We start from the raw sequence: 20,791 nt of genomic DNA on the forward strand, positions 1-20,791 counted from the left end.
CACAGAACAAATATATAAAATATGATATACAGGAACATCAGCCTTTGAAATTTAGACTTATCAACAATAAATACGATATAGGAACAAGAGTTGTAGTTTGCAACTCAACAACAAATTACTGACAAACCTTGTACACACAACAGATCACTCAATTCAGCATTTTCACCTAATTTTATTACAAAACGCATACGATGTCATACATACAGTTAGTGCGGTCGTTTGCCAAATGTGGAATTTTGCTGGACGACGTGCTGTGGGACTGTAGCAGCTATGACAACGTTAGCACTAGTGAGGACGATGGCATAAGTAAGGACGAGTAGTCCAGTGACAATGCCAGCTACTAATAAATTTTCGTTATGGAATGCACTCTCGGATATGATCTTTTTATTTTTTTCCCATCACACGATATCGGGGGGTTGACTTTGTGGGATCGCATATGCATCCCGATATTGTGTGCATATGCATCCCGATATTATGTGGGATCGCATATGCATCCCGACATACAACCCAAAAATAATGTTTCTAAAAAATCTACTTTTCTGAAATTTTTCTGTTTTCGAGGGTCACGGGAGGCCGGGATCAGAGCTAAACTTTTTTGTTCTTTGAAATAGAGCAACGAAATTTGGCAGCCACTCTCAAAAGTGTCTTAAATAAAGAAATATGCAGTTTCATTACGATACCTTGACTAGTTTTCAAGTTACAAAATGTTACATGTGTTCCTCTTGTGGAAAAAATGGCACTGTAACGAAACATGCCAGAAAGTTGCTTGTTTTAATCTTTGCTCAAAAAAGCACTACAGGGTACAACAGTTCCAAAACATTTTTAACCGCTTTATTTTTTCTTACATGGAACATCATGTTCACTTTTTCTAATTGTACCAGAACTTGTCATTCACAAATTAGCATGCAGAATAAGGACTAAGCCCTCAGCAAGGTATTGAAGGCTGTCATACCCTCAAGCACACTTCAGGGAATACATAAAAACAAACAGGATCAAAATTGGTCCAGGCATTCCCATGCTACCCTTTCCACAGACAACACAGAATGCCTAAAACACACTTTTGAAAAAACGTCTCTCAAAGTTTTTGCAGCAGTTCACATCTCTCAAAATGCACCAGGATTGTAGTTTTTGCTGTCTTTGCTTACAGGCGACTTTTTGGGTCTCTGCCCTTTGATTTGCACAGTTCGAGGTGCCGACGCGTGAAGTACCTAGCCGCGCAGTCCGAAGTGCTCGTGCGCAAAATGCCTAGTTGCAGGCTCGAGGAGTCGACACTTGATGTGCCTAGACGCGCAGCCCGAGGTGCCGAAGCATGAAATGCCTAGACGAGCGCTCAAGGAGTCGACGCTCGGTGTACTTAGTCGTGCATTCGGAGGCGCCGATGCACAAAATGCTTAGGCGAGGGTCCGAGATGTCCGTGCGCGATGTGCTTGGTCATGAATTCCGAAATACTGAGTGCTGAAAGGCTTAGCCGCGTGTCCGAGGATTCCACGCACGATTCTTCGTGATGTTCTGTCGCCAATACTCGGCATGCTTAGCCACGGCTCTGACGTTTGCTTTTTGTGTGCTTGTTTCTGTATGGAGGAGGTAGCTAAAGCGGCAGGTTTGAAGATGGAGAAATGTGCTTTGCGACGAGACAAAATGGTGGTGCTCGGTTGCGCCATTCTGGAGATATTGTGGTTTGAAAAATGCTGTTCTTTCTTGATTTTTGCTAAATTTCTCGCCACCTTGGCTGATAAAACAAATTTTTCAGAGCACTTCTACGTGGCTTACAGTGATGATATTTCAGAATCAGACAGAAAAAGAATTATAGAAACTGAAAATGTGATTTTCGAAAAATAGATTTTTTTGCCATTTTTCGCACTGCGAAAGCCTTAAAGAGCAACGCTTGCGTAATCGCACTTTTAGATCACGATAACGGATAAACTACACGGTATTTTAGGACCAAATTTCAGAGATAGGTTCAGAAACGTGTCAGGAATGCGGAAAATAATAATTGAAAATTCGTATTTTGGTGGATTTTCGGTCCCAAAGACCCGGGTTCCCCCTTAATTTAGATATACTGTAGAACTTCGTTGATGCGTTTCTGTTTCGTATGTTTTCCTGGCACCAACGTTCCCACTCGGGAGCACAAAAAATTAGCCAATGGAGTTATGCTAATTTTTACCAGTCCATACATTACTGGAAAACATGATTTTTCGGCACCAACATTCAGCATGTCTCCAAATTGTAATCGCATGATATGTTTTTCGGCCGCAAGTTTCTATGTAAACAAGAAAATGTGTGAGGCGCGCACGATTGGGAACACTATATAGCTGCCTGCCATGGCAGCTTTACCGAAATACTTGCCCGTCCGTCTCATGTGCAAACGCTGGCGAGCACTCAGTTTCTCATTTCAGTGCCAGCAAATATTCTCCGAGATCATCATACAAGGCATTTACAGCTATCACAGCCAAACCTATTGCGATGAGCATGTTCACCTATCTGCTTCACAGCGTGTGGGGCCATCAAAAGTGTAGCGCACGCTTTTAATAGGCAATCACCGAAACGCGCCGCCGTTCCCTGCTGCAGACTGTGATCGTATACGTTTTCCGGCTGCTAGATCCCGTGTGAAGAAGAAAAGGCACAAGACACGTGGGACAGCACAGTCGAATCTCATTAATTCGAACACGCTTAATTCAAACTGTTGGTTAATTAGAACTTACGCTGTGGTACCGTCAAAGTTATGTGCATTCCAATGGACAAAAAGTTCCAGTAATTCGAAGGCGCAAGCACTTGCATCATTTAATTCAAACATACAGTACTCTCAGCAGGACACCAAATCACACGGCAGTGCCTCCCACCAGCTTTGCTCTAAACCCACCATAAAGAAAAAGCTTAGGAGAGACCCCTCAACACCACACGCAAAAAAAACAAAACAATCATGAGCCATTTCACACTGTGAAAGTGATTGAGAAGCGAAGCTGTTCAGAACATGACATGGATGTGACACACAATTTTGAACAAACGTCTGAACTCATTTATTGTCTTGATGGATGGTCATTATTTCACTTGCACCTGCGATCACACTCTTTGATAATGTCAAATCGATGCACGTATACCGCTGGGTGGTTGGTTGGGCCGGATGGCATCGTGAGGGATATGCCTGCAACATGGAGCATGTAAACTGCTCCCTTTTCGGTACCGACACATTCACATTGAAATCAATGAAAACAGGGGTAGTATCTTCGCAATTAATTCACGCAAAGTCAGTAGCCATGAACCTCACGGGAATACAAGTCATTGCATTTTTTGCTTGCTCACGGGGGTATGAGCCATTGATGATGACAGTTTTCGACATGCTGTTCTGTATGTTGTATGCGTGAATAGAAGGAATTTAAGCACTGTTTGCTTAACTTTGCTGAGTGCTTGTGGCTTCTGCCTCACGGGGCTATGAGCCATTGCACTTTTTTGCTTGCTTACGGAGGTATGAGCCATTAATGATGAAAGTTTTTGTTCATGGAGAACAAAAATACACGGAACCCTAGCCATATTGTCACGTGGTAATAATGGTCAAGAATATGCTAGCAAAACTTTGAATGATGAAACACTTTTTATTGGGCAAACCTGTGCCCCCCCCCCCCCCAAAAAAAAAAAACAGGCTACTCTCAAAGCACAACAATAGCGGCAAACACAGTCGGCGATCGGCGAAATCTGATCTGCAAGTCAAGTGCATCGGCTTTTATACATGAGTCATCGTAGGTTCCAGAGTAATTGCTGGTGTCCGCTTGTCTTCCAGAAAGTTCTACACCATTCACATTTCACATACGTGAAATCAGATTACGCAAGCTTCGGTGACAACAGACAGCGGATAGAACCATCAATAACATTCGAGAAACTTCCGATACATGCACGTGTGTCCTGCACTGTGTTGTGGTAACATTTGTTTGGAGGTAAAAAGCGGTCACCAGAAAAAGCTAAAATACACGTGTCAATGCTCCCTTTACAAAAAGCATCGTCCCGATGTTGCAAACATAACAGGAGAGCGAAAAAGAAAAGGACACTTATTAAACAAAAGTAACAGAACAACAAAGAAGCAAAGTCCAAAGTAACACAGTCCATAAAAGGAAGGTCCAGAGTTCAGCTATGCAAAGTCCCAAAGTTCGTTAGCGCTAGTAGAACGGCTTAAGGGGGGAGGTGGGGATCAGAGCTAACTTTTTTGTTCTTTGACCTAGAGCAACGAAATTCTCGTTTAGTCATAACGAAAACTCCTTTATTCTTTTTTACACAGAGCATCATGTTCACTTTTTCTAATTGTACCAGAACTTGTCATCCACAAATTAGCATGCAGAATAAGGACTAAGCCCTCAGCAAGGTATTGAAGGCTGTCATACACTCAAGCACACTTCAGGGAATACATAAAAACGAACAGGATCAAAATTGGTCCAGGCGTTCCCATGCTACCCTTTCCACAGACAACGCAGAATGCCTAAAACACACTTTTGAGAAAACATCTCTCGAAGTTTTTGCAGCAGTTCACATCTCTCAAAATGCACCAGGATTGTAGTTTTTGCTGTCTTTGCTTACAGGCGACTTTTTGGGTCTCTGCCCTTTGATTTGCACAGTTCGAGGTGCCGACGCGTGAAGTACCTAGCTGCGCAGTCCGAAGTGCTCGTGCGCCAAATGCCTAGTTGCAGGCTCAAGGAGTTGGCACTTGATGTTCCTAGACGCGCAGCCCGAGGTGCCGAAGCGTGAAATACCTAGACGAGGGCTCGAGGAGTGGACGGTCGGTGTACTTAGTCGTGCATTCGGAGGCGCCGATGCACAAAATGCTTAGGCGAGGGTCCGAGATGTCCGTGCGCGATGTGCTTGGTCATGAATTCCAAAACACCGAGTGCTGAAAGGCTTAGCCACGTGTCCGAGGATTCCACGCATGAATCTTCAGTGTGATGTTCGTGTCACCAATACTCGGCATGCTTAGCCATGGGTCTGACGTTTGCTACGATGTCCACGTAGTGCCCATTTTGACACATCGAAGTTACGGCCAGTGGAGACTTCCAGACTTGCGAAGTGCAAGGAGCCAAGCGGACGATGCGAGCGCCGGACCAATGGCGAACCATGCTGGAGTCACGTGGCGGGCACGGCCGATCACAGACTCTGGCACAATCTTCAATCATTTACTTTTTGTGTGCTTTTTTCTGTATGGAGGAGGCAGCTAAAGTGGCAAATTTGAAGACGGAGAAATGCGCTTTCCAACGAGACAAAGATGGCGGCGCTCGGTTGCGCTGTTCCGCAGATATTATAGCTTGAAAAATGCTGTTCTTTCTTTATTTCTTCGAAATTTTTCATCACCTTGGCTAATAACATTAATTTTTAGAGCACTTCTACGGGGTTTGCAGTGATGATATTTTGGAATCAGATAGAAAAAGTAATAGAAATTGAAAGTGTTATTTTCAAAAATACGATTGTTTGGCCATATTTTGCGATGCGAAAGCCACGTTCTCCTTTAAATCGCACAACATGGACTATTTCAGGTCGTGAGCAGCGGCACTGTGATAGCGAAATGCCGTTTGGCACGACCTCATAGTTGAGTGCACCAATGCATCGGATCATCTTGTAGGGTCCGAAATAGCTGCGTAAAAGCTGCTCGCTAAGTCCTCATCGGCGTATTGGGGTCCAAACCCAAACACAGTCACTGGGCTGGTATTCGTTGAGCGTCGTCGAAGGCTGTAGTGTTCGCTGTAGGCCCTCTGCTGGTTCTTGATGCACAGGCGGCCAAGCTGTCAGGCTTCTTCGCTGAGCTGGATATAGGCGGTGACGTTGACATTTTCTTTGTCGGTGATGTGCTGCAGCATGGTGTCGAGAGTCATCGTAGGGTTCCTTCCGTAAACCAACTTGAACGGCGTGATTGATCTCTGTTGTTTCTTGCACCGTCGTGTTGTAAGCGAACATTGCGTTCAGCAGGACAGCATCCCACGTCTTGTGTTTGACATCGACGTACATTGTTAACATGTCAGTGAGAGTCTTGTTGAGCTACTCCGTAAGCCCATTGATCTGCAGGTGGTAGGAAGTGGTCCCCCTTTGGCTTTTCTAGCTGTACTTCAGGATGGCTTGAGTAAGCTCACCTGTAAAAGGCGTTCTTCAGTCAATAATGTAGACTTCTGGCGTACCATGTCACAGCAGGATGTCCTCGACAAAGAATTTCACCACTGTGGCTGTGCTACCTTACGGCGAGACAGGCAGTCGGCGTGTTTTCATCTGGACTTGTAAATTACAGTGATGTCATATTCTTGCAGTCTGAGGCGCCATCGCACTGCGTCCTGATAGGTCCTTTCAGGTCGCTAGCAAACACTAGGGTTGATGGTCGCTTAAGACTTTGAATGGCCTGCCTTATAGGTAAGGGCGAAATTTTGCTGTAGCCTATATGATCGCAAGGCATTCCTTTTTGGTTGTAGAATAATTGGCTTCCGCTTTTGGCAGCGACCGGCTAGCATAAGCTACAGTGCAGTCCACTTATGATATCAAGAAGGCTGAAAAAATCCAATCGTTATAAATAATCATCGCTATACCTGGACTGCCATAAAAAAAAAGAGAAAGAAAAGCTGCTGAAGATACCTTCGTAGCTCCGAAACTAAAATTTGCCACTTACAACGGAAAATTGGCATTGTAGAAAGTAGGGTGTCAAAAATGAAATGTTTACCGCATTTACTTGCATAATGATCGCACTCGCGTAATGATCGCACCCCCGAATTTTGGCGTCAATATTAAATTTTTTTTTTATTTCCCGTGTAATGGTCGTAACCCGAACTGGCTGCAGCTATATGTCGTGTGCCAAGTAGCTAATATTGATCGCGCTTACCATCTGTCGAATGCTACGCAAACGACTCTTCAAGACAAACCAAGCGCTCTGCACACACCAAACATTCTTAAGTAGATGCCTCATTTCATTACTTGCATCACTTTCCACACTTCCATGACTAAAAAAAAAAGCTGCAAGCAAACTTGCCTTTATTATGTTTAGGCTTTATAATGGTTGTGGGTAGCAACAACAAAAAAAGGTGCCTTTCAATTCTTCTCATCTGCACTCATGGGCACGCAACAAATCATGAGTGGCAACGATAGTAGCCACGTTTACACTGATACGTTAAAAGTGTACCCTATTCATACATCGACGCTTGTAACACAGCTAAGATATTCACCCAGCCTTAGCGGAAACGTACCGTATTAGGACAGTAGTGAAGACAGATGCCGCAGTTTCCGCTGCATGCCGGCCATGTGTTTCTATGTCACTGGCAGCTAAGCGCGCCCATCTGTTTCTGTCCCCTCAAAGTGGACATGGCTAATGTCCACTTTGAGGGGACAGTCAATGCGCGTAATGTACTCACGAGAAAAAAAAAAAATCTCGTTCGGTGCGTTCAGCTTGCTCTGCCAGCCGCCATTTTTGTTTTGGTGTCCCGTAGCAAACGAGGAACGAAAAGAAATTTCTTTCTTTTTGCGGGAAATTTAACCCGCATTATGATTGCATCCCTGATTTTGCGTCAATTTTTCTGACAATAAAGTGCGATCATTATGCGAGTAAATACGGTATTTATACCTCTAAACAGCGTGTCAAGTGTTAGGCGCGCTGAAATAGAAGTATGCACTTGTTTTCACGGAAGTTTCAGGTTCACAATTGCAGTGTGCGTCACGTCCAGCAGCGTCGCAAACACTGGCAGCTATAATGTAGCGGGCATGAAATCAGTGAGCAACTCTATCGACAACAGTGCACTTCGCGGGAACGTTGAGGTTGGTGTCAAAAACAGACCACTGTCAATCTCGTCGTCACTGCCGCTGCTGTCGTTGCCTCCATCGCAACACGGTGCTGTCTGTGTCACAACAACGATCAACCCGTTGGAGATTCTTCGTAGAACGAGGCAGTGTTATCTGTACGCGGAAACTCCTCCATCGAAGCACCATCTATTTTATCGCCAGTAGCGATGTTTTCCCAGAGTTCGGTAATGTCAGCAGCTGCCACCGCGTTGGTTTCATGCATGTGGGGTTTCACCCTGGTGCACAAAGCATGCGGTTTCCATTGATCAGCATCGTTACTGGTTCTACCCTTTATCATTGTGGCACCCACCGTGGTTGCTTAGTGGCTATGGTGTTGGGCTGCTACGCACACAGTCATGGCAGCCGCATTTCAATGGGGGCAAAATGCGAAAACACGTGTTTACTTAGATTTAGGTGCACATTAAAGAACCCCAGGTGGTCCAAATTTCCGTAGTCCCCCTCTACGGCATGCCTCATAATCAGAATGTTGTTTTGGCACGTAAGACCCCATAATTTAATTATTTTTTTTTATGATCGTGGCGGTCACGGTTTTCAGAATAATCGTTATCATTGACTGCACGAGCTCATACTTTGAGTCTTGTAAAATTTGCAGCTTTGTCGCAGGCGACACAGCTTTGCGCTTTGTCAACGTACCTACCGCGGTGCATATCTGCGCTCGCTGAGTAAGAGAGAGAGATTGTAAAAAGGGAGCGCGGGCGGGGCTTGCTTTTCGCTTTCTCACTTTTTTTCCTTCTCTCTGGACGCTTGCTGGCGACGCGGACGTGGAACTGCGGGCGCCATCTTGTGGCACACTGCGCTAACTTGCGATGCTCTCCGTGGCTGAAGTCTATTCATAGTTATAACCGATATATCATTATCTCTGGTATCGTTACAAGTGGACTGCACTGTGTCACCTCTTGAAGGCCATCTTTCCTCAGGCTAGGATGGCACCGAGGCTGCTGGCATCAGTGTGGATTTCTGTATCGGTATCTCATTGAAGTGTGCAAGTACCGGTGTCGTCTGCATGCATCGTTTGAGTCCTTGAAATGCGTCGGCCTGCAGCGCTTCCCACTTGAACTAGACATCACATTTATTGGATGTGTCAACAGCTCAGCAATGCGTGAAAGTCCTTGACAAAGCGCCTGTAGTAGGCACTGTTGTGCCATTACCACCAGCCCGGATTCCAAATCTACAAGATGCAGAATTTATCCTGCGAGCGCCCTTTGGACAAACCCGGGGCTGCGCCGAAAGGCGCAGCGCCCTAATTCTCCCTTGACAAGTCAAGATGCTGAGCCATCAGGCAGCGGTGTCCTGCGGAGAAGTATTGGCGAGCGACATGTCCAAACATGCAACCAAGTGCCAGACAGCCCGGCGCCGTACCTCCCTTTCCCTGGAGGTCACTGCGCCCGCCAACTTTGAACCGGGTGGCCAGCGTGGTCTCTGGTTGGACCTCTCGGACGACCGTTGAGTGCTGGCTTTGTATTGGGCCGTTTGAGTGACAATGGTTTCTCGGGGCATTTTAAGCCGTGACGAGCTGCCTGGAAAAACCGGATCCGCCGACCCACCGGGAGCTGAGTGCCGCTGTCGAGTGAAGTGAGATGTGTCACGTTTTTTCGCCAGACGTCTCCGTGCGGGAACAGTCGCATTTGCTGTGAGCTCTCGGCCCCCATGCCGATCCAATCTTGTCCTGTATAATGACCTGTATATAATGTATAAAGTCCCTTTCGTTATTCTCACCGACGCCTGACTTGGAGTCCTCGCTACCAACGCTCTGTCACGAAACGGGTGACGAGCGCTACGGGACCATATCAAAGTCGTAATAGGGGTGGCAGCGGTGCAAAGTTGAACAGTGGATGGCAGCTACGGGATTGACTGGCATCGGCTACCTCGGCGCGGTGAGTGCCTGAAGTTTACCTCAAACACCAGACTTTCTCTGACACAGGTTATATTAGCTTAGGGAAGGATTTGGTGTTGCATTGTGTTAACCTTGTGTGTTTCAAGCCTAGTGAGAGTGTTTTGAAAACCAGTGGTTGCTGTGGGAGTAAGCAGGGCAGTGTGTGAAATACTTGTGGATGCCTTACTAGTAGCGTTATAGTACCGTACGGCAGGTATATTCAAAAAGGGTAAACAACAGGAGGACAGTGTGAACGATGGAGAAGTACAAGGTCAAAGAACTTCTCCAAACTTGTGAGGAGTTGGGCATTGAGTTGGGCTCAACCAAAAGAAAGAATGCGATCCTTGAGGTCATGAGGACTGGGGACGTAACGGCTGAGGAAGCCGAAGAGGCCTGGGCGGATATCAATGAACGTCGGGAGCGGCAGGCAGAAAAGGAACGCCGCGAGGACAAAAAGAGGGAGAAGGAACGTTGCAAGGAGGGAAAGGAGAGAAAAGGAACGTCGCGAGGAAAGGAGAGAGAAGGAGAGTCGTGAGCACGAGCTTAAAATGAAAGAGTTGGAGACCCGAAATAGCGCGCCGGCGCCTAGTCTCACTTCTAACATTCCATGAATACGCGATCAACTTCAACCCTTTGTCGTCGGAGAGGATATGGCCACATACCTCGTGAAATTTGAGCACGTGTGCGAACGGAATAGCATTGAGCGATCCCTCTGGGCACAGAATCTGTTAGCCTTGCTTCCTGGGGAGGCATCAGACATAATAACTTGCTTATCGAAAGAGGCGTTTGAGAGCTGTAGTGATGTGAAGGAAGCGCTACTGCGGAAGTACAAATTGTCGCCCGAAGCTTTCTGGCAGAGGTTCCGGTATGCAAAAAAGGGCACGGAGTCGAATGTTGACTTCCGTTTTGTCTAAAAGCCGACCTGGTGGAATGGCTGAAGGGCAAAGAGGTTTACGACGACCGCGACAAAATCGTCGAATGCATCGCGTTGGAGCAGTTCTACCGTTGCATTGATGAGGATGTCAGGCTCTCGCTGCAAGATAGGCTAAAGGAGATTAAGCTAAACAAGGCAGCAGAGTTAGCGGAAGACTATTACACCCGCCGCAGCTTGCACAGCAAGGCAGTGTGCTTAGAAAAAGCAGATAGGAGAGATGGGTTTTCCGGGGAGCCCGACGAACGGAAGGAAATCACGCGTCGCGAGTTTCGAGAAGACGAGTCCCTTACCAGAGAAACTGTAAGGGAAGGACAAAATGCATCTCAGAATGATAGCGATGGTCCCAAACAGCGAAACGATACGACGCGTTCTTTTGAAAAACGGAAACCGTTAACCTGCTACAATTGCAAAAAGCAAGCGCACATCGCTGCGAACTGCCAAGAGAAAATTGCTTTTGCAACAATACAGGAAACGCAAAAAAACATACGACTATTGGAGCCTTATGTGCAGGAAATTAAGGTAAACGGTAAGAAGTGCCGAGCACTTGGGGACTCTGCAGCAACTATGGACGTTGTCCACCCGTCTTTCGTCTCCTCGAGTGATTTTACGGGAGAGTGCGCTAGGATACGGCAAGTGGCCGAGGAGGAGAGTGTCTTTTACCGATCGCAACGGTTATCATTGAAGGAGAGTTTGGGAAACTTAACACAGAAGCCGCTGTGTCTGCCGCCCTCCCGGAGCACTTTCCCTACCTTTTCTCAAATAGCTTGGAGGAGCTGCTGAAGGATCAGGGCAAATCATTCTTTGCCGACGTGGCGTACATGGCCCTCACGCGATCCAAAGCGCGCCCGCTGTCGAGGGAACTTGACTTTGCATCGGTGAGCGAACAGCAGTGCGGCACACGGACCGATCAAGGTAACTTGAGGGGCGAGCAGGCACGGGAGAGGCAGAGCTCGGAGGCTGGCCTGGGCGAGCGGGTCCTGGAAGTGAGTGGGAGTGACACGTGCAGTAGCCGCGATTTGGACGCGACGCCGCAGTTAGGCGACGCGGGCTCCACACTCGCTCCAGTTTCCGCCAGCTGGCAGAAGCTGGCTGCAGTTGAAAGGGAAAGTCTGATTCGCGAGCAACAGGAAGACTGTTTATTAGCCGATCTGAGGAAGAGCGTCAAACGGGGAGTGAAAAAAAAGAGGGTGTCATTTTACGAGGAATCTGGCTTATTGTACCGCCGCTACGCAGATAAGCAGGGTCGCAAATATAAGCAGCTTCTGATTCCTCGAAAATATAATCGGGAAAAAAATGAATCACCTCATCTGCTTCCTCAGTAGTATGTTTTCGGTCCAAGTGATTTCAAGGGGACCATTCTATTTGTAATTATTATTGCTGATTATTAATTGTTCCTGATATTTTGGTGTGTTGTTAATTTGAAAACTGTTTGTTTTAGCCTTGGGTACCAGATCGTACACCTGCCTCTTGTTGCAGCGGGAACAAAAAGAGGGATAGCAATTTAGTTAGGTTGATTTGGATTATGGCCCTGTCTGGTGTTTGACGGGAGACAGAGGGCACTTGTTCGTGTTTGGTGTTGCCTTTTGCCGGTCGGTTTTGCAAGGTGCAGAACGACCAACCGGGACCAGTGGTGAGAAGCAAGGGCTTAAGAACGACCCGAGCGGAGCTGGTTGAGGTGCCTTGGCGACAACGCGGTGAGCAGAGCTCCTGTCCTGGCGAGTGGGACCTGGGCACGTGAAGTTACCTGGCGTCCAGACACTGGACGTGAACTTGGACGAGCCTGACGAACGTGCGCGCCTGGCATCCAAGCCACGTGGAGGCAGCTTGTCTTCCCGACGCCTTATCTGGTGGCGGGGATGATGTTGTGCCATTACCACCAGCCCGGATTCCGAATCTACAAGATGCAGAATTTATCCTGCGAGCGCCCTTTGGACAAACCCGGGGCTGCGCCGAAAGGCACAGCGCCCTAATTCTCCCTTGACAAGTCAAGATGCTGAGCCGTCAGGCAGCGGTGTCCTGCGGAGAAGTATCGGCGAGCGGCATGTCCAAACGCGCAACCAAGTGCCAGACAGCCCGGCGCCGTACCTCCCTTTCCCTGGAGGTCACCGCGCCCACCAACTTTGAACCGGGTGGCCAGCATGGTCTCTGGTTGGACCTCTCGGACGACCGTCGAGTGCTGGCTTTGTATTGGGCTGTTTGAGGGACAATGGTTTCTCGGGGCATTATAAGCCGCGACGAGCCGCCTGGAAAAACCGGATCCGCCGACTCACCGGGAGCTGAGTGCCACTCTCGAGTGGAGTGAGATGTGTCACTCCACTCACGAAACGGGTGACGAGCGCTACGGGACCACCTCAAAGTCGTAATAGGGGTGGCAGCGGTGCAAAGTCGTAGCAGCACACATGCCAAGGAATCTATGCGCTGCCTTCTTGTTGACAGGCTGCTGGAACTTTCTGATGGCAGCTGTCTTCTGCGAGTCGGGGCGTACTCCAGACTTGCTGATGACATGTCCCAGGAACAGCAGCTCTTCGTACGTTAAGTGGCACTTTTCCGGTTTCAAAGTGAGTCCAGAAGACTGCATTGTCTTTAGTTCTGTTCCAAGGCGTCTCAAGTGCTCATCGAAACTTGCAGAAAAAATCACGTCATACAAGTAAACAAGACAGGTCTGGCACTTCAATCCTGCTAACACTGTGTCCATCACACACTGGAACATTGCTGGCACTGAGCACAGTCCGAATGGCATGACCTTGAACTTATACAGTCAAACCTCGATATATCGAACACGGATATATCGAATTATTGCATATATCGAACACTTTCTATATCACGTGGAAAATCGCATGCATTTTTAATTTTTTATTTCGAACGGGGCCGGATGTAAAATGGATATATCGAACTCCGCCGCCCCAGACCAAGTGCGCTCTGTTGACAGGAGGCGAGCTTTCCCGCAACACTCTCGAAGATAGCGGCGGCGCGATGGGCGTTCCAGACTGCTGCGTACGACAGCTCCCACATCGGTTGTGCCGAGGGCGCCATTTGAACGTAGCGGTGCACACACGCGGCGGCTTGGAGCCAGCCACGGCCGGTCTCGAGGGGAGCGCGCGCTTCGCGCGCTTCTCTAAAGCGCGCGCTCCCCTAGAGACCGGCCGTGAGTCAGTCTGGCCGCCTCAATCACGCGCGCCCGCGCCCCCGCCGTGCGCGCGTGATTGAGGCGGCCGTGGAGCCAGTTGGGGCGCTTTGTCGATGCTGAGCCACACAGCATGTGCATTGAGGACTTCGTTGGCGGTGACGACAGCACCTGAACAGTGGCGGAGTTAACAGACGTGAGATCGCGGCAGAAGTGACTGCTGAGCGGCCAATGAAGACGCTGCCGAGGCTGATCCAGCAAGCGCTTATGTTGCCCCGCTCCCGACTGCAACTGAGGCTGTAGCTGCTTTGGCCGCTGTACGCCGCTACTGCGGCGCGATAGAAGGCACTGGACCGTCTCTTGCGGACCGTTTGGACTATGTTGAGGACGCCGTGGTCAAGCACGCGGTTGCCAATATGAAGCAGGCTACGCTGCTTCAGTACTTTCAGCAAACTAAATAAATACTTTGTTTGAAGCTTCATTTGAGTATCTATAGCGCCACGATTGGTTCATTGATTGATTTGTGCTAGTTTTTGACGCGTTTTCTACGTGATTTTATATATCGAATTCTGGCTATATCGAACTATTTTGCGATCACCGCGCTGTTCGATATATCGAGGTTCGACTGTAGATGCTATCTGGCGTGATGAAGGCGGTCTTTTCGCGATCCCTCTCGTCGACTTGTATTGGCCAGTAGCCAGACTTGAGATCCATCGATGAAAAGTATTTAGCGTTGCAGAGCCGATCCAATGCGTCGTCTATCCGTGAGAGGGGGTATATATGCTTCTTTGTAATATTCAGTCAACCATAATCGACGCAGAAATGCAGGATTTCGTCCTTTTTTCTTCGCCAAGACTACAGGAGATGCCCACGGTCTTTTCGACGGCTGGATGATGTCGTATGCAGCATTTCGTCGACTTGTTGCCTTATAGCTTCATGTTTTCACGTTGAAACTCGGTGTGTTCCAGAAAGATCTACACAACTCGCGTCGCAGATACATGCAATCAGATTACACAAGGTTCGGTGACAGCAGACCGTGGATAGAACCATCAATAACATTCAGAAAATTTCCGTATGTGCAGGCGTGTCGTGTGCTGTGCGGTAACATTGGTTAGGCAGTGAAAAGCGGTCGCCCAAAAAAGATGAAGAAGTACGTGTCAATATACAGCTTCGCTGTAAAAACCGGGGTGGGATGTTCATCCTCTCTCAAAGGGCAAGTGTGCCGTTACTTGTACCAGAACACGCGTGTATGTGCCTCCCCGTCTTAGCCACGCGGAGAAAAGGGCAGTGAACTCTGCTCCTTTCTTCTTGAAAGGAGGAGGGCCCTTGAACGCTGCGGCTACGGTGCAGTGGCAAGCAGCGGTGGAGGCCCAGTCAGTTGGCGTGGTCGCTCAGTGTTGTCGTGGTTCTTGGTGCCAGGAGGTACGATGCGTTGGCTAGGCTTTAGAGGGTGCACGATTGCAAGCGTCATGGTGAGTAGTAGAACGTATCACCCACCAAAGGACTTCAAAACGAAGATGGAGATTCTGCATGAAGTTGAAATGGGTGCCCTTTGCAAGGCAGAAATTGCCAAGAAATATGACATCACAAAGAGCACTCTGTTAACTTATGTCAAGAACAAGGAGTCCATCATTGCTGAATATGAAAAGCAACAAATCCAACCATCCAGGAAGAGGCTGCAGACATCGAGCACTTGGATGATGAAACGCACTGACAATCACACAATCACACAATCTGAAACGCACTTGGATGATGCATAGCGCATCATCCAAGTGCGTTCAGTTTTCCGTCGCCCTTTTAAAATACCCCACAATAGAAAAACATCAAAATGCGTCTCAGATTACTGGATCACCACCAGCTCGACACACGTCAGTGTCTCGTGCCGCAATGATCACCGCGACTCTTCACATTACGTAAATGTCAACAATAGTTGAGTCTGTCAAAATTTTTTTAGTTACTTCGGATTGTATGTTTTTCCCAGTTAGTATGTTTTTTTCTTGCGATTTTTTTCCTAAATGTATGAAGGAGGTTCTACTGTATTTATACTTATCCAAATGTTTGTAGTTAAATATGAAGACTCGTGTTACATATGTTTTTCCACCTTCTGTCGGTCTTAGGCCTAAGAGTATAAGGAAATAGATACTCGTTACAGTAGCCTTAATCATAAAGAAAAAAGTTACATTGACATTTCACTTCATGAACGCGGGTTAAATGCAAGCATATGGATGCCATGAACATGCACAGCGAGCACTGTGGCGTCGAAGCATAAACTGAAAGGGTGCGAGTGTGGTTGTGGATGTTGCATTGATCTCGGTAATGTGACTCCTGGTGGGCCACCGGGAAAGCACATATTGCTATCTAGAACTGGTACAGCACAACATACAAAAGAAGAAACAAGCCGAGCCGGCCAGATAAAGGAACAGAGTGCTGACTTCCAACTGGTTTATTAGCGAGTTGCACGAAATATATACCTACAAGAAAGCATCAGGACAAGTCGTCACAACACTTCACAAAACGTCACACCGATAGACGGCTACACCATCATGGGTCACATAACACGCAATTTCGTCATGCAAGGTTAAACTGATCAAGAAATCTTGCTTCCTGTGGAGATACATGCTGCCAGCCCTTGCTATGAGATCAGCTTCAATGATCTCCCGCGTATGTTGTGATCGGTGCTTTTTTAGCACTTCACACCGATGAAAATTCGGTTTACATCCACAGTCGCGACAGTGAATTCCTAAGTGTCCCTGTATAGCCCAGTGCACATTGTAATTATGTTCTTTTAGCCTTTCATTATGGCAGCAACCAGTTTGACGTATATATCTCTTCCCGCATGATAGTAGAATTGAATGAACAACTCCAACACGCATGACTGAAAATGCTTCTTGTGCACAGTTGAACAGACAGTAGTGCGCCGACGGACCGCATTTACGACAGTAAAGAGCCTGCGTAGCGTAACCGGCGCAGAAAACACTACTTCCACGTTACCCTTGCGGCCAATCTTTTTTAATCTGTGAGAGATGTTATGCAAATATGGTATGACTACCAGCCTCTTGTGATCACTATTTCTTTGTTGAGCTTCCGTGTCACTGTCCTTCTTTAGTCATAGCTGCTTTAATAGCTTTTCAGCTATGGCCGACAATACTGTGGCCGGGAACCCGGCACACAAAAGTCGATCAACTTGACCTGCAAAGCTGCGCTGCATGGTATGATGACAGGATTTCCTGAGGGCATTTGTGAGACAAAGATTAGTTATGCTTCGCTTAACCAGCTTAGAATGGGCTGAGGTAAATGATAAAAGAGGCTTTCCGTTTCTTGGTTCATACATCCAGCATACATGGTCACATGAAAGAAGTAAATTGAGGTCTAAAAATCGTAAGCTGTTGTCAGTGGGAATCTGATGGGTGAACACAAGTGGATGAAAGCAACTGTTAAAGGGACCCTGAAACGCTTTTGACGATTTTCTACAAACGTACTGAGTCGTTAGAGTAGGTCCTTCTGATCATTAATTGACACATCTAAGTGCCCCGCGTAAAGCGTGTAATTTATTATAAGGTTTTAGTTTTTAAAATGCACATCGCTGCCGATCGCAGCACACTGCTCGGCGGAATTTGAAGCCACCCCTACCCATATGACCGAAATCACCCATACGACGTCAGTGGGGCGAGCTATCCGATTGGCTGACAAGGGCGCGTGATCGATAATTTTTCCAACTTTATGGTAAACAAATGATCTTCGTAATAGTTGGAATGTTAGTTAATTTGTTTTTATGAAAAGAAAGTAACATCAATAGAATACACAAGAATAATTTTTCAGTACACGTAAGCACTTCCGGCACACAGCAAGTGTCGTCTGCTTGTGTTACAACGTACTCCATTTTGACGAGAGCTCCGCGGTCAGAGTCGGTCTCAGTCTTTTCGCGAGCACTATGATTCGAATTTGGTGCCTTGTGGACTGCAAACGTAGCGACTGGCAATATGTCAAGCTGCGACATCATGTCCCTCTGCAAGGCAGCATACGAGCGAACTGGCTGCTGCGCATCAGACTGCCACTATTCAGTGGCAGTCTGATTCAGACCAGTGAAGGCGGAGCTTAGCTCGCTCGCTCGGCGAACGAGTTGAGGAGGAAAAGCATGGCTAGGGAGGAGGGTAACTTCTAATCGCTTGTAGCTCCATTAATACGTAACGCTTCACCTAAATTGTGCTGCGAATGTTCTACTTAAGCTGTATACTACGCGTCTACAAAATTTGTCCGAACCGTTTCAGGGGCCCTTTAAAAGTTTTCACAATTTCATCTGATGTGGGCTGGAAAGCAGTGTTGTCGCACTCTACAAAGACCAAAAAATCATCTTCATAACGGCATACTTTGACGACACTTCGTTTATCTAGCATGCTCAATAGCATCCGCTCATGATGAGCAAGGCAGATGTCACTTAAGACAGGGGCCAGGCATGAGCCAATGCACACACCACTGTTTTGAATGTAGGCCCGGTCATTAGAATACAAAAGTCGATTTTAGGTAAAACGATAAAAGTTCAGTGAGGCTGCTGTTATGAACACCGGTGCGATTCTAGAAAGCTATTGCACCAAAGGAATCAATGGCGTCCTCAACACACTGAAACAACTTGTGCGGTAAAGAATAATATAAATCTTTCATGTCTACTGAAAAAGCTCGTAAGCCCTTGTTTATTCTCTTTGAGGAAGTTTGTCAAAGCGTCCGAGTTCCTTAATAAAATAGGGTTGTCCACAGTAAGCAAGTTCAGTTTCTCTTGTAAAAAGAGTGCTACGGATTTCTGCCACATCCCTTTTTCTGTTACAGTAACCCGCAAGGGGCAGTCAATTTTATGTGTCTTGGCCGTCAAAAACATGTCAAGGCTCAATTTCTTGCACTTACCAACTGCTTTGGACAGTTTTTTGAAACCCAACGTGTTGCACACCTCTTTTTGCTTCGGATTTAACTTGGGGCAACGAAATGACAACCACGGGTCGAAAGACAGAATCAACGGCAGTGGTAGCTTTTGTGAGGAACAAAAAATTAGGAAAAACCACAAATCCACCTTCATTGTTAGAAAGCAAAAGAGCAAGGGAGTTCTCTTTAAAGTAACTCGCAATGTTCCTGATTAAAAGCTTCTTCCTTGGCAGCTTGAAGCGCGAAAAAACATAGACGCCCTCAGCAACACACCTGTCCACTTCGACCTCGGTAGCCTCTTGGGCTACTTGCCTGATGTAGGTGATGAGCTCGTACGGCGAATTGGCAGGTTCCGTGGCAAACTTGGGCCCAAGGCTCAACACTTGCCTAACCTGTTCGGGCATCACAACATCGCCCACTGTGTGCACGGGGCTGCTCATTGCTGTCACCTTCTTCGGTGCCATGGCATGCAGGTGAAAGAGCATATATTGCCAGAGGTACTCTGCTGATCTGTCGATCATAGTGGACAGTTCGCGCCACTTCTTCGCTTTAAAAAAGCCTTCAGCGTTTTGTAGCTTCAGGTACAAGGCTTTCCTGTAGAAACGAGCCTGGCGTAGCCATTCAGCACGGAGAATCTTGTACATTCTTGTCCCATGACCAATGGATGGTGTAAAGCCTGCTAGCAGCGATTTGACGTGGGATGGAAGTATCTTGACTCGGATACAGTACGTGAAAGACCGCGCTTGACATACGGCACGGGCTATTAGGTTAGCAATTAAAGATGCATTTGAAGAAGCAGGGAGGAAGGAGCCCGATGTACAAGAAATGAAGTTCACTAGGGTTGAGGATTGGGTGAGTTGGTCTTTGTGCCTATCTCCACAGGAAGCAAGATTTCTTGATCAGTTTAACCTTGCATGATGAAATTGCACATTCTGTGACCCATGATGGTGTAGCCTTCTATCGGTGTGACGTTTTGTGAAGTGTTGTGACGACTTGTCCTGATGCTTTCTTGTAGGTATATATTTCGTGCAACTCGCTCATAGACCAGTTGGAAGTCAGCACTCTGTTCCTTTATCTGGCCGGCTCGGCTTGTTTCTTCTTTTGTATGTTGTGCTGTACCAGTTCTAGAATGCAATACCAACTCGCCCAATCCTCAACCCTAGTGAACATATTGCTACACATGCAAAGAAGAGTCAGTGCGAACGTTCACAGCAAGCACCGCAGCACCGAAGCACGAACAGAAAGGACATGAACAAGGCGATTCTCTTCTCCACCTTCAGGCACCTTCCTTCACTGGCAGTCGTTTCCCTCGTGGTGACAAACATAATTTAGCTGATTTCACAGACAAGGCATCTACGCTGGTGCTTAAAATCAGAATAGTTGAAATAATCATCTTCTTTCTTAGTCTGTCTTTAGTGCATAAATAGTTCTCTCTTTAATTGCAAATGCATGTCATTACTTAGGTTGCTAGGTAAGCATGCTGTTTCGTGGCAGGAACAAGTACAGTTGGGGAAGCAAGTTAAAAAATTATGCAGATCTGATGCACTCTGGGAATCGATGTAAGCGAAGTTCACATCGATTCCCATGCTGGATTTCCATGCTGGATTTCCATGCTGGATTCCCATGCTGGATTCCCATGCGATTCCATGCTGGATGCTTTGATTGATGATAATTATCACTAATGTTGATGGCTAAAGCCTAATTTCTTCCAATGTTTAGGCTAATACGAGAGTGGAGAGTGGATTTTAAATGTTACCTTGCATGCACCACTGCTGTTTGTCTGCGTAGTACACAGAAAACACAAGGAGAGGTGTTTGCTTGAAGCATTGTTGTGCACCATATTTTATAACCTCTGAGACAGTTGAGCATTGTCATTGCCTCACATGGCATAGTCTACCGTAGCAGAAACATTAAACTTTAATTGAATTATTCGACTGTACGTGTCAAAACCACAATGGGATTTTGAGGCAGGCTGTAGTGGCGGACCTGAGTGGTGTTATTCAATGTGTCCCAAATTAAAGTGCATGTGCATTTCCTTTTTTGCCCTCGTTGAGATGGGGCTACCTCGGTCGAGCTCGAAGCTGCGACCTCTAGCCATGCCATAGCCGCAAAGCTACCATGGCGGGCACAAAAATGTTGATTT

General features: G+C 47.0%; 1 protein-coding gene across 4 annotated transcripts in view; it reads left to right on the forward strand.

Moving 5' to 3' along the window:
• Window positions 1–20,791, forward strand: part of TTLL12 (Tubulin tyrosine ligase-like 12) — a 288,546-nt gene that overhangs the window by 61,863 nt on the left and 205,892 nt on the right. The gene's annotated exons all lie outside the window — the stretch shown is intronic.

The sequence above is a fragment of the Dermacentor albipictus genome, unplaced genomic scaffold (genome assembly GCF_038994185.2).
Source record: "Dermacentor albipictus isolate Rhodes 1998 colony unplaced genomic scaffold, USDA_Dalb.pri_finalv2 scaffold_16, whole genome shotgun sequence".
In the NCBI taxonomy this organism is placed as follows: domain Eukaryota; kingdom Metazoa; phylum Arthropoda; class Arachnida; order Ixodida; family Ixodidae; genus Dermacentor; species Dermacentor albipictus.